Source organism: Lynx canadensis, chromosome B2 (genome assembly GCF_007474595.2).
Source record: "Lynx canadensis isolate LIC74 chromosome B2, mLynCan4.pri.v2, whole genome shotgun sequence".
NCBI classification, from domain to species: Eukaryota; Metazoa; Chordata; class Mammalia; order Carnivora; family Felidae; genus Lynx; species Lynx canadensis.
In genome coordinates this window covers 32,438,618-32,452,163 of record NC_044307.1, presented here as the reverse complement: position 1 = coordinate 32,452,163, position 13,546 = coordinate 32,438,618, and positions in this window count along the sequence as shown.

The window sequence follows — 13,546 nt, the reverse complement described above, 5'->3', positions numbered from 1 at the left end:
AGCTGCAGCTTAACATTTCCTCCAATGATAAGTGTAGGCAACCCACCACAGCAGAATTAGCAGTACCTGTGACTGTTATCAATAGACCTCACAGTCATTTTTATGTCACCTTATCACCTTCTAGTTGCAGAAATTTCAAAATGTCATGTGTGCTCATTGTTACTTCGTAGTTACGATAGTGATTAGACCTACACTAAATCTTAGTATCTATCACACGTTTGATTTTTTATTTTGATGCCTGTGTTTCAGTACAATTGTTTTCTTTTGTAATCCTATGTATTTTATTTTATGCAGTTTACCCTCCATTGACTTCATCATTATAGCCAAAGGGGTTCAAAACAAGGTTAACAACTCCTTGAGCTCTCATGAGATGGTTATAGTTTCCTGGTTTTGCATTCTTTTACAACATCAGTAATTGGGAAGGTTTTCTTCACATTTAAACAAAACGCCCATATTTTCTTGTCTTCGTTATTACACCGTTCAATCATTCATTCATCAACTATATAGGAAACACCTCTCTTGTACAAAGCTATGCTGCTCAAAACTCTGCCGTCGTGTGCAAAATAACCCTCACTTGCCAATGGCTTCCCATAGGGCTCCCATTCTGGTGGAGGAGTGGACCGTTTACTCACATGGGTCATCCGGGCTGCAGCTTACTGACGGCAGAGCAGAGGGAGGGTTGCCCCAGGGCAGGCAGCAAGAGGGTGTGTTGTCTGTAGAACATTTTAAGACGATACTGAAACCAACTTTTTATTGTTCCCATGCCACAGCAATTCTACAACATTGTTAGTGACAAAATACTGCTCCTTGTGGTGCTATCTCCTTGCACTTCATCCTGCTTGGTATGCAGGAGTTTAACGGTGTCCTGTTTACACACACACACACACACACACACACACACACACACACACACACACAAATGCTTTCGAAAAGACTGCATTTCGAAAAGACTGCATCTCCCCATCCCAAATCTCATCTCACTCCACTCAGGGTGGGGTCTGCAAGCTTTTGGACCAGTCTACTCCAGGGTGAGCGTCCAAGCCATCTGTCTGTGAGCCCAGTGTCCACCCTTCTTGAGTGACAGTAATGTGACTGCCACGTATCGCATGCTTGCTCTGTACAAGGCACTGCTTTTTCCCCCTCACTTTGTTGAATTTCTTCACTGAGCATTGCTATTTCTATTTTATTCATGCCATCTCTTTATTATTTCTTCTATTTGCTGTGTTTGAGCTTGATATGCTAACCTTTTTTTTTTTTTCGTTGTTAAGATGAATTCGAATCATTGGTTGCCAGCCTTGTCTCCTTTTCTAATATATGGTCGTAATTCTATAACTTTCCCTCTAAACACTGTTTACTTGTGGCTCACAAAATCCTTTGTCTCTTTCTATTGTTATTCAGCTCCAAAGATGTTCTAATTTCTATTGTGGTATCTTCCATAACCCAAGGGTTATTTAGGAGTATATGGCTTGATATCTGAGCAGTTCAGTATTTCTTATTTTATTCTTGATTTCTACCTTCTGGAAAACATACACTGAATGGTTTTAATCCTTTGACATTTTTTTGAAGCTTGTTCTGTGACATAGCATGGGTAATTTTTAGTAAACAAAATTTATTTTACAAAAGAATGTGGATTCTTTTGCTGCTGGGGGAAGTGTCTTGTATTTGTCAAATAGATCAAGTTGTTGATTGTGTCCTTCAAATGTTCTATATCCTTACTGATTTTACCTTGTGTTTTTTTTCCCCCCATCAGTCATTGAGGAAGGTATGCCAGAGCCCCTCACTGTGAATGTGGATTTTTCTGGGGCTTTTTTTTCCATTTCATTTTGTCAAATTCTGTTTTGTATATTTTAACACGTTTTGGCTCTGTATTGAATTGGTTTTGGGGAAGGGAAGGAGCCATGACTTTGTGGAAATGCAGTATCCTATTGTCTTTAAAATGGAATTAGGATCCGGGTTCAACTTTCAGTTCAGGATCTTGATCAGAGTCAGACACTGCTGCTGAGAGGTGGGGTGTGGTGAGAGAAATCAGGACACAGCTACAGAGATGTTCATGGAGTGTTCAGATCCAGGGCTCTCATCGGGTTCCTGCAGATCCTCAATATGGACCACCTATAGGAGACGGGGAGCAGTAGCTCCTTGAAGGAAACACGGATAGGTCACCCCCGGAGCTATTAGTTCAGGAGGTAGGAGATCCCCATATCTGCACAGAGAAGGCCTGAGAAGATGTTGTCCTCCCATGTATATCCCAGAACCCTGTGGAGGGCCTCCCTCAGGGGCAGGGACAGGATCAGGACAGGACAGGGATCAGTCCAACGACTCATTAATAGTCCAGTATAAGTTCTACAAACTTAGCATCTGTGGTCATTGTCACCAGCTCTTCCCTGCGCCCCTGTGCTTGAGCCCCTTGGCAATTGCTTTTGCCGCTGCATGATTTCTGTTCCTCATCTCCAGATGTGTCCTGTCATTCAAGAAATCTCTGGACTTTTGAAATCCTCCCTGGTTCCAAGCTCCTTTTTCCTCCTTTGCTTTCAGAACACTTCTCACCATTTTACCTGGAAGTGTCACTGTCTCCATTTTTTGTTTCTGAGTTTTCTCTCATTCTTGGATCTGTAGCCACAGGGCCTCACCCAGGACCTGCAAAGAGCGGACACCTCGTCTGAGCTGCTCTAATCGTGGTGCGTAAGGATGTCTTCTTGTAGCCTCTGCACTTTTTTGAGACATCATATTCTTCCTTCAGCTTGAAACTTTGCAACCCTGACATGAACTTTGTAGTCTCTAATCTCATCTTTATTTAATGCGAGGTTTGCAGATCCCTCTCCAAGTCAGGATCTTGAAGTAACAGCAAAGCCCATCTCCTGTAAGACTTTTTTGGTTATCTTTGTAAAGCTTGACCTTGAATCCTTCTGAGGATCTCTCATAATAATGCAGGATTTGGAAAAGCTGCATAAACCCATCCACTGTAAGATAAAATACATTTGTGTTCCTATCTTCCTCAACCTGAACCCATCTTGATTCTTCCTTTCTCTTAGCTCCCCTCTTTGGGGATCTGTGGGCTTGGGGTTTTTCTTTGCAGGAGTTCCTCCGCATCCTTAGCATCGATACCTTGGACACTTGCAGGAGAGCTAGATGTGTCATCATTAGAGAAGCCATAAGTGGCCTGATGTGTAGCAATCTAACCTCCCGTGACCTTAGGGAGTGAAGGCTCCTTATCCAGATCCCAGTGATAGGCGGTGTCAGCTGGCTTGCAACCTGAAAGCTTCCATTTTTCCACCGGGATCTTGGCGTCTCCGTATAATTCTTGCATTCACAACTGCTCGTGAAACTCCCCCTTCCCACCCACGTGGTTGCCACTCATGTTTCCCACCTGGTGCAGGGGCAGGGTCCAAGTGAGCCAAGAGGCTGTTCTGCCAGGTCTGGGAGCCACCGCCAAGTGTATGTGGGGCAGCTACCCAGATTCTGTCCCAAACGTTTAACACACGAAGTCATTTAACGATCACGGCAGGCACTGTGAGGCAGGTACTGTTGTCACCTCCATTTTATGGAAGAGGAAATGGAGGCCCAGAGACCTTGTCCAAGGCTAATAGACAGCTGGAACATGACAAGGCTGGGATTTGAATGCGGGCGGCTCTGCTCTAGAGGCCACATCCTTATTATTATTTTTTTAAGTCTGTTTATTTAATTTTGAGTCCCCTCTACACCCAACGTGGGGCTCGAACTCACGACCCCGAGATCAAGAGTCGCACGCTCTTCACACTAAAGCAGCCAGGCGCCCCTAGAGGCCACATTCTTAATCACTTTTTTATAGCTTCCAAGAGACTAAATGAAATCCAGCCTGCCTCCCCTCCTATCCCTGTTTTGATCCTTTGCTAGTGGAAATGTAAATGCCCTAGCCCACCGACTCTACTGCATTGTCATCCCCAGACCCTCTGTGCTCTGGTCCTTAACCGGCCCTCCACTTGCCCCCTCCCTAAGCTACCCTCATGCCCTCGAATAAACTGCAGACCTCCTCACACCCTTAACTGCTCCTTCACTTCCCGGCTTTCACTGAAATGGAACTCTCCCCTGGGGGCACTACCTCCTCTGCAGTCCTCTGAAATGAGAGCTGTTTGTTTTCTTACAGAGGAGGGTGCTTTCCTTGCTCCAGATTGCTGCCTCCAGACTACACCTCCTCCGGTCCCCAGTATTGAGTTGTTTGGCCATTAGGCTAAATTGCCTTCTTCCTTCCTCTTTGCCACCGTCTGCCACCTGCCAGAAGTCCTTGCCTCTCTCGGAGAGGCGGACCGTGTCTTCCCCTCTCGTCCACACGGAGGGCCCAGTCCCCACCTGGCCTCTCAACAATTTGGTGACTTCGTCCCAGGACCTTCTGCACTAAAAGCCAGCCAGCTTGGCCACCCCCTGGACTTTGTCCTCTGAAGCCCCCCCTCTTTGAGAATCCCTCATTCAAGCAGCCTGCCTGCCTCAGCACCATCTCTGAACCTTCCACCCATCACTCTGTCGACCCCCTCACCACCCTTTTTCAGTCTCCCGGTACCTCGAGGGTGGTGATGTTTCCCTTCTTCCAACCCATCAGCCCCTCCTACCCAGTGTCAGCTGCGTGGCTTGTTCATTTCAACAACTGCCTTGACAGTGTCCCAGACTTCCTTGCCCCTCCATCCTTTCACCCTATCTGGCCGAGTGCTCCCCCTAGATGAGCTCAGTGATCTGTTTCCTTCAGGATTTTACTCTGAGAGCCAAAAAGCGTTGGAGGAAGTCTCCACTCCAGGAAATAGTTACCGCTCCTTATTCATGACCACCAACCCTAAAAGAGGCCCCAGAATTCCTTAGTGACCCACCACATCATGCTGGTCAGTTGTTACTTTAAGCTCCCTCATCCTGGAACCTCTGAAGCTCTTCTCTGTCTCACCTCACTCTCAGTTGATGATCTCACTTATGTCACAGAGGAAACCGAAGCCTTCAGAGGTGAACTCCCTCAACCCCTGGTGACCAAATTTACACCACCTCCGTGTTCCTCTCGTTAGAGCAACAGTTCTCCAATTTTGTGTGCGCCAGGAGTTCCTGGAGCATGTGTTAAACTATGTGTTTCCGATTCATTAGTTTGGGTGGGAGGGCTAGAATTTTCATCTGTAACTAGTTCCCAGATGATGATTGTTGCTTGCTGCTGGCCTAGGGCCCTCGCTTTGAGAACCACTTGAGTAGAGGGGGCTGCTTTTCCCCCATCCGAGGCCAGTCTCTCTACGGTGTTCTGCAGCCCCTTTCCCCTCCTACATCTTCAGCCTCTCACTTTGAAGAAACCAAACCACTCCTCCACCTTCCCTCTTCCCACTGTTCCCTGCAGCTCTTTCTTTTTTTAATTTTTAATTTTTTTAACGTTTACTTATTATTGAGAGACAGAGCGTGAGCATGAGAGGGACAGAGAGAGGAGGAGACCCAGAATCCGAAGCAGGCTCCAGGCTCTGAGCTGTCAGCACAGAGCCCGACGCCAGGCTCGAACTCGCAAACCGCGAGATCATGACCTGAGCCAAAGTCGGACTGAGCCCCCCAGGAGCCCCCCAGGAGCCCCCCACTTGGTTTTTTAATTTTTAAATGTTTATTTATTTTTGAGAGAGAGAGTGTGTGTGTGTGTGTGTGTGTGTGCGTGCGTGAGCAGGGCAGAGAGAGAGGGGGACAGAAGATCCAAAGTGGGCTAGGCGCTGACAGCAACAAGCCTGATATGGAGCTCGAACTCACGAACCATGACATCATGACCTGAGCCAAAGTCGGATGTTCAACCGACTAAGCCGCCCAGACACCCCTGTTTCCTGCACCTCTCCTTCTCCTGCCTGACTCTCACACACAGCGTTGTGTGTGCCTTGATTGCATACTGGTTTGGAAAAATACATAAGCCTGGGTGAAAATTGAGTATATTTTGCATTATCAGATGGTATTAGGGAGCGATGGTTATTCTCTTACTGTAACGATGGCATTGTGGTTACGTAGGAGAAAGTCCCCGTATGCTGAAGTATTATAGTAAAGTGTGAAACATCGTGATTTCCTGGATTTTCACCTGGTTCAAGAATATATATAAATACGTAAATATCTGTATGTACGTATAAATGGTGATTGTTAAGTCTAAGTAAAGTGGCAGATGCACAAATGATAATTGTGCTAGAGTTTCAACTTTTCTGTATGTTTGCAACTTGTCATGATACAAAGTTGGGGGAAAATCCTTTATTCCTTCACTTCCACTCACTCTTCAGCCCTTTCAGGTGGGCATCCAGCTTTCCTGTGCCGCTCAACTGCTTTTGCCATTGGCTTTCTGTCATTAAATCCATTTTTTTAAGTTTTTTCCCTGCTTGAACTCCCACCGGTAGTCAACTGTGTTGACCAAGTCTTTCCTGAAACGCTTTGGCTTCCAGGACTGAGCACCCCTCTGGCCTTCTTCCTCTCCCTCTGGCTACTCCTTGCTTCTTGGTGGGCTTATCCTGTGCTGTCTGGCCGTGCTGGGGTTCGTCAAGGGCAGTGAGTCCCAAACCCTTCTTCTTCTCATGCTACACTCTCCCTCCAGGGGACCCATCACACCTGACCCATGGCTTCAGTTGCTATCAGCTGATCACTCTCAAATCTGTGTCTTTCCTCCGATCCCCAGACTTCTGTATCTGGCTGCGTACATGGCATCCCTACGTGGATGTCTCAAAGGTACCCCAAACTTAGCATATTTGAAACTGAACCATGGTCTCCCCCCACCAACAGTATCATCATTAAATCTGGACCACGAGGTCCTTGCCCTGGCTCACATACTTTAGGGGGACTCACTTACCACATACAACACTTATTAAATGACACCCAGGCACTTGGGATCTGGCCTTCAGTGCTGGCGCAGCACAACCTGCAACTCTGAACGTGCGCTCTCATAATTAACACTGTCTGGGCCCCAGGGAGAGGCTTCTGCAATCTCTTGCCCTGTATCCTGGAAACAAAAGGTGACTACAACGAATTCTGTGAAAGTTTAGGCTGTGCCTCTGCCAGATTCGGAGGTGTGTCGGGAGGATTTAAGTGTTGGAAGCACTTAGACAAGAGCAAATGCAACTTAATTAATTCATCAAATAGTACCTCTCGGGGCACCTGGTGGCTCAGTCGGTTAAGTATCCCAGTTCCGTTCAGGTCACGATCTCATGGTTCGTGGGTTCGAGTCCCACATGGGGCTCTGCGCTGACGGCTTGGAGCCTGCTTCAGATTTTCTGTCTCCCTCTCTCTCTCTCTCTCTGTCTCTCTCTCTCTCTCCCCCTCCCCTGCGCGCACTCTCTGTCTCAAAAATAAATAACATTAAAAAATATTACCTCTCACGTAGCATAATAAAGTATCATTTCCCAGTAGTGTTGAATGTCCATTTTTCCTGCTTCTCTTTGTGTTCTGGAGGTATCGATGTATGGTCTACGTGGTGCTGCATTCCCAATAGTTGCAAATGACAATTGAGGAACATCTTGCAATTTTAAATGATTATTATTACTGTTAAATGTGTCTGCATGTAGGTCTAGACATAACTTTTGTGAAGTATGATATTGATTTTCTATTTGGTAAGTGGATGAACATTGAATACTGGATTATGAATAGTTTGATTTCTATAAAAATATGTAATAAGGATTTTTAAAGTCAGCAAAAAAGCTTTACTTAAATTAGTTTGATTTAGCATACTAATACTTATGAATTATAATTTTAATGTTACCCTTTTCAATACATAATTTTGAATATTTTAGAAGAAAAGAACTTTTATGACATCTACTACAATGATTTTAGGGGCCACCTGGGTAGGTCAGTTGTTAAGCATCTGACTCTTGATTTTGGCTCTCATGATCTCACAGTTCCTGGGATCGAATCCCACGTATGGCTTGCGCTAACAGTGTGGCGCTTGCTTGGGATTGTCTCTCTCCCCCCTCTCTCTCTACCCCTCCCCTGCTTGCATTCTCTCTCTCTCAAAATAAATAAATAAATAAATAAATAAATAAATAATTTTAAGGGTTTTTTTACATTTACATTTACATATTTTGGTAAAAATACATTTAATTTTTTTAAACATTGGCTATACTATACTATATAATTTTTAGTTTTTCAAATGTTGATTTATCATTTATTTTGAGAGAGAGAGATAGAGAATAAGCAGGGGAGGGGCAGAGAGAGAGGGAGACAGAATCTCAAGCAGACTCTGCCCCATCAGCACGGAGCCCAGTGCGGGGCCTGAATTCACAGATCGTGAGATCATGACCTGACCCCAAATCAAGAGTCAGATGCTTAACCGACTGAGCCACCCAGATGCCCCTATTTTATTGTCTAATTATAAATCAGTGAGAATGAGCATGCACTCAAATCATGATAGAAGTAGAAACTATGAATGTGGAACTCAAAGAAAAATGGGGGATCTTCAAGGAAGCAATCTACTGATATTTTCAAAAACTGAGAAAAGCGTACAAATGGAGGCCACATGTATCTTCCTTGTTTTGACCCATAACTAAACCGATAAAGAATATGAAGTTGTGTGAATTTTATCTGTTCAAGTTGTAGATTTCATGAAGTCATTTTCTCGCTCATTTTTTATCAAATCCACAAGCTGAACGGGGAGATTAAATCCCTGCAACTTCATATTCCTTATTTGTAGTCTGTACGCAGGCCCCTCAAATGTCTGGGGTTCTCTCTCTTTCCCTCAGAAGGCTTGCTCCCCAGGAACCCAGGCATCACTGGTTGCAGGCAACAGTTTCGTCTAAGGTTGCAATCAACCGCCAGTACCAGCTCCCAGACATGGAGTCACTTCTAGCACAGTTCCCAGACATTGTAGGGCAGAGACAGGTGGCCCCACCTGTGCCCTGCCCACATTCCTAACTGCAGAATCTATGGGATAAAGTATGGTTATTGCTGTTGTAAGCCACTAAGATTTGAGTACTTCGTTAAACAACATGGATAAGTCATACAACCTCCTCAATTCACCGTCGTTCCCTTTCCCTCCCTCCCTCCCATCCTCCCTCCCTCCCTCCCATTGAACCTGCTCTCACTAAGGTAACACAGTTAGATCTTTTTGCCACATCCAATGGAAATTTTAAAAATTTTTAATGTTTATTTATTTTTAAGAGAGAGAGAGAGAGCACCAGGGAGGGGCAGAGAGAGGGGAGACAGAATCTCAGCTGTCAAGACAGAGCCTGATGCGGGGCTTGAACTCACAAACCTCGAGATCATGACCTGAGCCAAAGTCAGGTGCTTAACTGACTGAACCACCCAGGTGCCCCTAATGGACATTTTTCATCTTTGCTTTGCTTTTCTTCCCAGGAGCATTTGGCCTTGCTGACTGCCCTTTGAAGTTCTTTTCTCTGCTGGCTTTTGTGAAACCACTCTCTTTCTCTCTCTCCCTCTCATCTTGCCTCCTACCTCTCTGCCTGGTCTTTCTCAGGCTACTTTCCATGACTTGGTCCAGGCTCCCTTCTCTCCTCATCTGTACACTTATCTTAGTCACTCTCGTACCCATCGCTATGCTGGCGACTCTGCAATGTGTATTTTTAGCCCAGATTGCTCCCTTGACCTTCACTCCCCGGTATCTGTCTCATGAATCTCTCCAACTGAATGTCCCCAGTTCCTTAAAGTTAATGTTTCAATTTAAACTTATTGAGCAAGCACCAAATATTCGTTAATTTGAAACTTGTCTCTTCTCCCAAACCCACTCCTTCTTCATTATCCCTGGTTTCAGTAGACAGAATCACCAACCACACAGTTGCCCAAGCCAGAAACCTTGAAGGATCCCCAGATCACACTCTTTCTTGCCTTCCCCGCCCCACCTCCCATTCTAATAAGCAAGTCCTAGCAATTTTACTGTCTAGCTCATCACCATATCATTATTTTAGCAACCCTGCTGCCACTTCCTGCCTACCTACCTCTGGCCTTTCTCCAGCTCCGGGCACCATATGTCCACCGTCTTCGTGGGTGAATCACAAACCTCCCTGGGCTTTGCGGTCTCTGCTCAGGACCTCCCCTGGTTGTTCTTGACTTACTCCCCTAATCTTGCTTCTTTCCAGCTCCCAACTCTCAGCCCAGGGCTCCAACCTAAATCTCATCTCTGGACTTTTGGATTCCAGGGTCTGACTCAGTTTCCCCTACTGGGTTGTGACTCTAGTGCTCTATGTGCTTCAAAGACAGTCTTCATCCTAGTTCTGCCCCTGAACCCGACTCCCAATCTTAGCCACTTGGCCAGCCGCAGGTGGCCTGTGCTAGTCCCCACGAGGAGGGAAGGCAGCACTGCTCAGGGGCCCCCCCACCCAGGCCTTTGAAGATGTCTCCTTACTGGTCCTCTGACTTCTAGTTTGCCAGTCCCTCTTTGGCCCAAGCTCCTCCCAGTCTCTGACGTGAAGACCAGAACCTCTCACTCTCCTACTCAGTTCCTTAGTGGCTGCCCCTCCCCTTCAGGTAAAATACTGGACTCGTTCACTTCGCACGCAAGGCCCTTCAGGATCTGACTTCCTCTGTGAAACCGTAATGTCCTCACAATATGGTGGAAAGAGCACAGGTTTTACAGAGTGGCTTTAAACCTCGGCTCTGCCATTTCTTGGCTCTGTGATATTTGGCAAGTTACTCTGGATTGCAACCTTCTCCTGTACAAAATGAGACAGGGATGTTGTAAAGGTTCATGATTTATAGGATTTTGTGAATCATCTGTCACTGTGCCTGGCACATAGTAAGTGGTCAATAAATGTTAAAGATTGTTGTCTCCCTTCCCTCCCATCTTTGTACTTTGTGCTTCAATCACAACACTGACTTACTAGGGATTCTTAATTATGTCCTACTTTTCATTGTCCATGCTGTGTGCGTGCTTCTTCCTCTATCTGGAAAGTTTACTACATACTGTCCACTCCCCCTCCACATACACACACAAAAGCCAACACATGCCTTTTTTCAAGAATGAGCTCAACTCTCAAATACTATGAAGCCACCTTTGATTCTTCTAGGTAGAATGAGACATCTTTTTTCTTTCCTCTTATTTTATTTATTATTTATTACTTTTAAAGTTTATTTATTTATTTTTTATAGAGAGAGTGTGGGAGGGGCAAAGAGAAAGAGGGCGAGAGAGACTCCCAAGCAGGCTCTGCCCCATCAGCACAGAGCCCGATGCGCGGCTCGAACCCACGAACTGTGAGATCATGACGTGAGTTGAAACCAAGAGTCAGATGCTCAACAGACTGAGCTACCCAGGTGCCCTGAGACCTCTGTTTTCTAATGCTGCCTGTTTGGGTTATCTATTGCTGCTCAACAAGCCACCCTAATATGTAGCGTGTTGGCAGAAATGCATTGCATCTCACAATTCTGCGGGTTGACTGGGCGGTTCTGCTTCAGTTAGTGTCGGCTGGGATGGTGGGGTGGTTGGATGTTTCAAAAGAGCCTCAATCGTTTGGCAAGCAGTTGACACTGGCTGCCAGCTGGGGCTCAGCCACTGCCAGCATCTGTGGACCTTGGTTCTGCTTCCTGTGGGTCTCTCAGTGGGCTGCTTGGGCTTCCTCACAGCATGGTGACTGGGGTCCAAGGAGGCATGTTCCAAGTGGCAAAAGTGGAAGCTGCAGATCTCATAAGGCCCGACCTCAGAAGTTACACATTCACTCCCGCCACATTCTGTTGGCCAGAACAGGTCACAAGGCCAAGCCAGATTCAAGAGAAGGGGAGACAGACTATACATCTTAATGGGAGGAGTCACAAAGAATCTGCTGCCATCTTCAACCCCGCCCCCCCCACTCCTATGGCACTCTGTCACACATCTTTATTGTAGCTCTAATTACACTGTAGTTTTAAGACCCGCTCATGCATCTGCCTCTGTGCCAGCCTCCGTCTCACAGCTCAGAAACTGACAACCCACTCAAGTATTTCATTTGGTTCACAATGTGCTTTTATTATTCTTTTGAATAAATTATAACACTTAAAAATTGAGAAATTTTACAGAAAAATTGGGATTTATAGCTTTTCATGAAAAAAAAAAAAAAAGCTTTAAATGTGGTAATGCTGGCTCCGAATTCCTTCATGGCAGCACCTGACCAGGAGCTGCTGCCTCCCCAGATAACCTTACCCTGGCACTTGGCACATTACCTGCCTGGCCTTCACAGAAATGGGAGTTTGCAGCCCTTAATTTAGGTCCTTGAAGGCAGCGTTTGGGTCATCTCAGATACTGGGCACTTTCATTGCCAAGTGAGGTTCTTATGAGATTTTAAAACTTGAGATTAAAAAAGAAATTATGTGCAGCTGGAGGTGATACTTAAGAACACTAACATCATTGTCGTCAACAAGAACAAACTTCTAGAGTACTTAGTCTAAGTTAAGGAATGTTCCAAGCACTTGCCAGTAACTTACTTAACATTCTCTGCAATGTCAGGAGGCAGGCACTTTTAATATGTGCATCTTATAGATGAGGAAACTGAGGCATATAGCAATGAAGCAACTTGCCTAAGACAAGCAGGTATGAACAGGAAGAGTGAGACTTCACATGGAGGAGAGAGAGAACAGGTAGGGGCAATAAATCTCTCCGCATACATAGCCATCAGCATTGGAGTCTTGCAAGGAGATGAACAACTAACCTTCGGGACGCCCGGCTGGCTCAGTCCCTTGCCTCTCTTGATCTCAGGGGCATGAGTTCAAGCCCCATGTTGGGTGTACTGATTACTTAAATAAATAAACAACTAACTTTCATTTAGCCCTTTTATTAGCTCGTTTAATCATTACAACAACCCAATTCAGCAAATCTTCACTTTGGCATCACCGCTTTGCTTCACATCTTTTCCTTAATAATAATAATAATAATAATAAAGAGCATTACAGTTACAGCTAAAGCCCATCCCACTCCTTCCCTTTTCTTGGTGGTGATCACCATTCTATTGGAATTATTCCCATGCACATTTTGTACTTTTTACAGATACGTTTGTTTTCCTAAAGGTGTATCATTGTTTTGTGTCTTTAAAAACCTACATAGATAACATACATCACCCATTCTTGCAACTTTCTTTTGCTCATTATATTGGTGAATATAGCTATAATTCATATTTTAAGTACTGTGTAGTAGCCCATTGTAAGAATAAACTATATTTATCTATTCCCTTGCTTTAAGGACAGTTAAGTTCTTACCACTTTTTCTTGACAATCAAATCATACTGCAATGCCCATACTTACTCTTGTCTCCTTGCGCACATGTAGAAATGTTTTTCTGAAGAACACATCTCAAAGCAAGCTTGCTGGGTATTAGGGTATGTGTGTTTTCAGCATTAAGTATGTTGACTCTTGAACAACATGGGTTTTAACTGCGTAGGCCCACTTATGTGAGATTTTTATATATTATGGTACTATAAATGTATTTTCTCTTCCTTGTGATTTTCTTAATAACATTTTCTTTTCTCCGGCTTACTTTATTGTAAGAATACATATAACATACAAAACACGCGTTAACTGACCGTGTTATCGGTGAGGCTTCCAGTCAACAGTAGGCTATTATCAGTAGTAGTTAAATTTGGGGGATTCAAAAGTTATATGCAGATTTTCCACTGCACAGTGGATCAGCAAC